The sequence below is a fragment of the Pyrus communis genome, chromosome 5, assembly GCF_963583255.1.
Source record: "Pyrus communis chromosome 5, drPyrComm1.1, whole genome shotgun sequence".
NCBI lineage: Eukaryota > Viridiplantae > Streptophyta > Magnoliopsida > Rosales > Rosaceae > Pyrus > Pyrus communis.
The window spans coordinates 29644402-29652665 of NC_084807.1; positions in this window are offsets into that span (position 1 = coordinate 29644402).

Consider the following 8264-nt stretch of genomic DNA (forward strand, 5'->3'; position numbering starts at 1 on the left):
TTTGAAAATTAAAGTAAGACTTTCCGTTGATATTCTTGAGGGTCGAACCCTATTTGAATAATGTTTTGAGTCTCACTACTATATTTTTCACTTATTTTTTTAGTTGTCGGCTTAAATATTCTACTAAATATACATTTTTTGCTCAATAAATCATGAAACCGATTACAAATGCCTTATAAAGTTTTTCTTAATGCTCACGGAAAATATTTTGCAAAAATAAAAAAAAAATTGCATTTTTGACAAATAAACGTGGGTGTAAATTATCGTTGATACTATTTATTTTCACCCTCGGCTCATTGTGAAGTTTTGAAAATTAAAGGAAGACTCTCTATTGATATTCTTGAGGGTGGAACCCTATTTAAATATGTTTTGGACCTCACTACTATATTTTTCACTTATTTTTTTTAGTTTTCGGCTTAAATATTCAACTAAATATACATTTGTGGCTCAATAAATCGTAAATCTGCTTCCAAATGCGTTAGAAAGTTTTCCTTAATGCTTAAGGGAATATTTCGCGGAAATTTGTGCATGAATCATCGTTCAATCTGTTTATTTTCACATTCGCTTCACCGTGAAGTTTTGAAAATTAAAGTAAGACTTCATTGATATTCTTGAGAGTGGGACCCCATTTTACGAATGTTTTGGACCTCATTAGTATATATTTCACTTATTTTATTTAATATTCTACTAAATATACATTTGTTGCTCAATAAATCGTAAATGCGCTTCCAAATGTTTTTTTAAAGTTTTCATTGATGCTTATGGAAAATATTTCATGAAAATAAAAATTTTGCATCTTTGACAAAAAAAAACGTGAGCTAACACTCACAGTTTTTAGTTGGTTTTTTAAATTCGTACAGAAATTATCGTTCAATCTATTTTATTTCACATTCGTCTCACACTGAAGTTTTGAAAATTAAAGTAAGATTTTCCGTTGATATTCCTGATGGTGGAACCCATTTGAACAAAGTTTGGGCCTCCCTAGTATATTTTTCACTTATTTTTTAGTTTTCAGCTTAAATATTCTACCAAATATAAATTTGTTGCTTAATAAATTGTACATTTATTGCTCAATAAACCGTAAAACCGCTTCAAATGCCTTATAAAGTTTCCCCTAGTACTCACGGATAAAAAAGATTGAATTTTTAACCATAAAAATAGGTGTTAGGAAGGTTTGACGAGCAAGCGAAGCAGGATCCGTCACTTAAATTGAGGACAGCTCGGCACATGAAAAATGCGGCCGACGCACAGAAAAATAGGACATAAATCTAAATCTAAAGGTATTTGAATCTAAATAAAATTAACGTAGGAAGAAAAAAAAAACTTCAATGAAAAAAGAAAAAACCAAAAAATAAATAAAATAGAAAATGATACGATTGGTACTTTGTTACCGATGATCCACCAGATCCGACGCTAGTGAGATAGCGACGATATATATATATATATATATATATATATATATATATCTATCTATCTATCTATCTATCTATCTATCTATAGGCTAACAATAATATGGTTCAAATTCGTTTTTGGTAAGAATCGAACTTAAGACATCTCACTTACAAGTCTAGAGGAATACCACTAAACTGTAGTTCTAAGTGGTGCTAATGTTTCTTTTATTTCTCTTATCATACCAACAAACTATCATATTCATATTCTTCAAAATATAATTTTCCGTGCAAAATTTATTATAATTCATGTTTAAACACTTGTAATCAACGATTTAAAACTTAAATTTAAAGATATTTGAATTTAACAGTGGTTACTCAAATAAAATGACGTATGAAGAAAAAATTCAAAGGAAAAAACAAAAAGGCATAAAATAAATAAATAAATTAGAATAAGGAAATATCGATACCACGTTGCTGATCTTCGCCCAATCGTACTTAAATCATCGTTTAATCTATTTATTTTCACCTTCGTCTCACCGTGAAATTTTGAAAATTAAGGTAAGACTTTCCATTAAGATTCTTAAGGGTAGAGAACCCATTTGACAATGTTTTGGGCCTCACTATTATATCTTAATTTTTTTAGTTTTCATCTTAAATATTCTACTAAATATACATTTGCTCCTCAATAAATCGTAAATCCGCTTCCAAATGCCTTATAAAGTTTTCCTTAATGCCCACGAAATATATTTTGAGAAAATAAAAAATTTGCATTTTTGACAAAAAAATGTTGGTTAACATTTACAGTTTTTAGTCAATTTTGTAAATTCATACATAAATCATCGTTGAATCTATTTATTTTCACATTCGCCTCATAGTGAAGATTTGAAAATTAAGGTAAGCCTTTTCGTTGATATTCTTGAGGGTGGAACCCCATTTTAACAATGTTTTGGGCCTTACTAGTATATTGGCTTCGCTTGTTTTTTCAGTTTTCAGCTTAAATATTCTACTAAATATACATTTGTTGCTCCATAAATCATACAACCACTTCCAAATGCCTTATAAAGTTTTCCTTAATGGTTAGGGAAATTATTTCACGAAAATAAAAAATTTGCATTTTTCACAAAAAACGTGGGTTAACACACGGGTTTTAGTAGGTTTTGCAAATTCATACATAAATCATCGTTCAAATTATTTATTTTCACCTTCGTCTCACCGTGAAGTTTTGAAAATTTAAGTAAGACTTTCCGTTGATATTATTGAGGGTGTAACCCCATTTTAACAATGTTTTGGGCCTCACTATCATATTTTTCACTTATTTTTATAACATTCGGCTTAAATATTATACTAAATATACATTTATTCTTCAATAAACAGTAAAACTGTTTCCAAATGCCTTGTAAAATTTTCTGTAATGCTCATGGAAAATATTTCGCGAAAATAAAAAATTTGCATTTTCCCCAAAACAACGTGGGTTGAAACTATTTATTTTCACCTTCGCCTAAATCGTCGTTCAAACTATTCGTACATAAATCGTACATAAATTCGTACATAAAACGTGGGTTGAAACTATTTATTTTCATCTTTGCCTAAATCATAGTTTTTAGTCGATTTTTACAAATTCGTACATAAATTGTCGTTCAAACTATTTATTTTCACCTTCGCCTAATCATGAAGGTTGAAAATTATAGTAGTACTTCTTGTTATATTCCTGAGGGTGGAACCCCATTTTAACAATGTTTTAGGACTCGCTACTATATTTTTGACTTATTTTTTTAGTTTTCGACTTAAATAGTCTACTAAATATCCATTTGTTGCTCAATAAATTGTAAATATGCTTTCAAATGCCTTATAAAAGTTTCCTTAATGCTCTTGCAAAATTTTTCGAGAAAAAAAAAATTTGGATTTTTGACAAAAAACATGTGTTAACATTCATTGTTTTTGGTCAATTTTTTACAAATTCGTACATAAATCGTCATTCAAACTATTTATTTTTACATTCACCTCACCGTGATGTTTAAAAATTATAGTAATTCTTTTTGTTGTATTCTTGAGGGTGGAACCCAATTTTAACAATGTTGTGGGTCTCACAAATATATTTTTCACTTATTTTTTTAGTTTTCGACACAAATAATCTACTAAATATACATTTGTTGCTCAATAAATCATAAATCCGCTTCCAAATGCCTTATAAATTTTCCTTAATGCTCATGGAAAATGTTTTGTGAAAATAAAAAATTTGCCATTTTGACTAAAAACATGGGTGTTAGACTCACGATTTTTTGTCAGTTTTTACAAATTCGTACATAAATTGTTGTTCAAATTATTTATTTTCACCTTTGCCTCACCATTAAGTTTGAAAATTAAAGTAATACTTTCTATTAACATTCTTGAGGGTGGAACCTTATTTTAACAATGTTTTGGGCCTCACAACTATATTTTTCACTTATTTTTTTACGTTTTTGACTTAAATACTCTACTAAATATACATTTGTTGCTCAATAAATCGTAAATCCGCTTCCAAAGGCCTTATAAAATTTTCCTTAATGCTCACAGAAAATATTTAGCGAAAACAAAAAATTTGCATTTTTAACAAAAAACGTGGGTAAACACCGATTGGTTTTAGTCAGTTTTTACAAATTCGTACATAAATCATTGTACAAACTATTTATTTTTACCTTCACCTCACCGTGAAATTTGAAAATTATAGTAATACTTTACGTTATATTCTTGAGGGTGGAACACAATTTTAACAATGTTTTGGGCCTCACTACTATATTTTTCCTTGTTTTTTTTGTTTTCGATTTAAATAGTCTACTAAATATACATTTGTTGCTCAATAAATCGTAAATCCGCTTCCAAATGCCTTATAAAATTTTCTTTAATGGTCATTGAAAATATTTCACTAAAATAAAAATATTGCAATTTTGATAAAAAATGGTTTTTAGTCAGTTTCTACAACTTCGAACATAAATCGTTGTTAACCTTTCACCTTCACCTCACCAAGAAGTTTGAAGATTATAGTAATACTTTTTGTTATATTCTTGAGGGTTGAACGTCATTTTAACAATGTTTTGGGCCTCCCTACTATATTTTTCATTTATTTTTTTAGTTTTCAACTTAAATAATCTACTAAATATACATTTGTTGCTCAATAAATTGTAAACTTGCTTTCAAATAAATAAATGAAATAGAAAATGATATGATCAGTACTTCGGTACCAATTGTCCTCAATAAGTGTCGCTAGCGTGTTAGCGACAGTTTCAAAAATAATCGCTATCTTCATACCGAACCCCTCTTTTCAATTTTTTTCTTTTTAGTTTTTTAGTTTTTGTTTTGCTTATGTTTATTTTAGTTCTCTTACCATAACAACAAACTATCAAACTCATATTCTTCAAAATATATTTTTTCATGAAAAATCTATTATCATACATATTTAAACATTTGCAATCAACGATTTAAAACCTAAATTTAAAGATATTTGAATTTAATAGTGGTTACTCAAATAAAGTAATGTACGAAGAAAAAACTCAAAGGAATAAGAAAAAAGCAGAAAATAAATAAAAAAAATGGAATTGGGAAAGATCGATACCACGTTACCGATCCTCGTCCAGTCGTATTTAAATCATCGTTCAATCTATTTATTTTCACCTTTGCCTCACCGTGAAGTTTTGAAAATTAAGGTAAGACTTTCTGTTAAAATTCTTAAGGGTAGAACCCTAATTTTGGGTCTGACTACTATATTTTTCACTTATTTTTTTAGTTTTCAGCTTAAATATTCTACTAGATATACATTTGTTGCTCAATACATCATAAATCCACTTCCACATGCCTTACAAAGTTTTCCATTATGCTCATGGAAAATGTTTCACGAAAATAAAAAATTTGCATTTTTGATAGAAAATGTGGGTTCACACTCACATTTTTAGTCCGTTTTACAAATTCGTACATAAATCGTCGTCTAATCTATTCATTTTCACCTTCATCTCATCGTGAAGTATTGAAAATTAAGGTTAGACATTCCATTGATATTCTTGAGGGTGGAACCCAATTTTAACAATGTTTTGGGTGACACACCCCAACTCGGAATGTCCACTTGGACTCTGAATCGAGTTGTGCTGGCCGACGCCAGAAAGACGACGAAGCCATATAGTGTTGTGATGTGGAAAATATAAATAAATTTAAACCTAAAAGTGCCTAAATGCAAGAGTGCGCATGTGAGCGGGAATGAACCCATTTCACACGTTATGTTAGAGCATACGTAAAGTATAATAAAGTAGAATGAGAATTCTACCATCGAAGGTAAACTCCTAAACCAAGATTTGTCATGAATCCTCGTCAACACGAAAGCTCAGCCACTAAAACCTGGAAGGGCGAAAAACAAGGGTAAATGGGCCTAAAAATAAAGCTTGTAAAACCTTTTCGAAAATGTAATAACCCTTTGCCGTAAAACAAGTATATTTTTCAAATATATATACTACATATACTATGCAAACGTTTATCATAAATAGTAATATCACCATAATCCAACAATTCACGATATTCAGCATACAAAATGCATGACCATCGGTAATCACCATAACTTGAATGAACGAACATATAATATTGGGTGCTCATCGACATATGCTGACACACGAGTTCATGCAGAGGTATTTTGACATGAATAGGATTGGGTGTAATAATGATTTACACTTTAGTATTATAATCACGTGAAGACTGGCGCTAAGCGTGTCACATGCGAGTCCTAATTGCCCATAGCAGTCTAGGACATGACCGGTACCTACAATGGATCCAAAGTGAGGGTACGATGCGATGTGAACATACACGTGAAGCCTGGCCCTAGCTCGGACGAGTACAAACACCAGTGTAGCACACAATGAGCAGATAATGTAATTATAATCGTATAATGGTAAATCGATAATTCAATAATTCTAGTCAATGCTACTATTCATGACCGTAAATCCAATTAAGGCATCAATAATAATATGTGTACTTGTGCATCCCATAAACGTAGCATAATTCCATAAATTCTGTTAATACGCTAATTCTTATAAACGTTATTTTAATCTAAGTGTAATGTGGAAAATTCTTTATCAAACATATAAATGGAAACTAAATAAATATATAATATTTAAAAAGCAAAGCTCCACTCGCAAATCATGTCGTTGGGTCGAACCTGCCTCGTGGGCTACGAAGATTATGCCTTGTAAATTTTTTCCTAATGCTCAAGGAAATTATTTTGCGAAAATAAAAAATTTGTATTTTTCCCAAAAAAACGTGGGTTAACATTCACGGTTTTTAGTCGGTTTTGCAAATTCGTATATAAATCATCGTTCAAATTATTTATTTCATCTTCGCCTCACCGTGAAGTTTTGAAAATTTAAGTAAGACTTTCCTTTGATATTTTTGAGGCTGTAACCCCATTTTAACAATGTTTTGGGCTTCACTACTATATTTTTCACTTATTTTCATAGCATTTGGATTAAATATTATACTAAATATACATTTATTCTTCAATAAACCGTAAAACTGCTTCCAAATGGCTTGTAATTAGTCGGTTTTGCAAATTCGTATATAAATCATCATTTGAAATTCTTTATTTTCACCTTCGCCTCACCATGAAGTTTTGAATATTAAAGTAAGAGTTTCCGTTGATATTCTTGAAGGTGTAACCCCATTTTAACATTGTTTTGGGCGTCACTACTATATTTTTCACTTATTTTTTTAGCCTTAAGCTTAAATTTTCTACTAAATATACATTTGTTAAATATTCTACTAAATATACATTTGTTGCTCAATAAGTCATACAACCACTTCCAAATGCCTTATAAAATTTTCCTTAATGGTTAGGGAAATTATTTCGCGAAAATAAAAAATTTGTATTTTTCCCAAAAAACGTGGGTTAACACTCACGGTTTTTAGTAGGTTTTGCAAATTCCTAAATAAATCATCGTTCAAATTATATATTTTCACCTTCGCCTCACCGTGAAGTTTTGAAAATTACAGTAGGACTTTCTGTTGATATTTTTGAGGGTGTAACCCCTTTTTAACAATATTTTTGACCTCGCTACTATATTTTTCACTTAAGCATTTGGCTTAAATATTATACTAAATATATATTTATTCTTCAATAAACCGAAAACCGCTTCCAAATGCCTTGTAAAGTTTTCCCTATTGCTCAAGTAAAATTTTCGCCAAAATTAAAAAGTTGTATTTTTCTCATCATGGTTTATAGTTGGATTTGATTGTACAATGCTTTTACCTTCACCACACAATGAGGTTTTGAAAAACCATGTAAGACTTCCTATTAATATTCTTGTAGATAGAGTCCCGTTTCGATAATGTTTTAGACCCTTCTATAATATTTGTTTATTTATTGTTTAGTTTTCGATATTCTATTAAAAATATATTTGTAGCTCAATAAATGATAAACCGCTTTCAATTGCCTTTTATTATTACCCCTGATCATTATGCAAAATATTTAAGAAAGAAAAATTCTGTTGAAGGAGACAAGTGACCGTTGCATTACATGATTCCATAGCCGCTATAAAGATCTCTCTTCCGAATCTTTCAGACATTGACACGTGGAATTACATACTTGCCTCATATTTTCTCTTTCTCATTCTCAAAGTGCAGTAGTTTTCTCACTTTTTATTACCTTTAAAGAGTTGTTAAAAAATATTTGATTTGAGCTGTTTATTTACAGATGATATTAGCTTTAATAAGTATATAAATATTGTACTCACTCCATTACAAGAAGGTATGAGAAATTATACGCATTAATGTGTCTTGGACAGACGGATAACGCAACACGAGCAATTATACCCATTAATCTGTCAAAAAGTAGGCACCTGTGTAAGAACAGTCATCTACAAA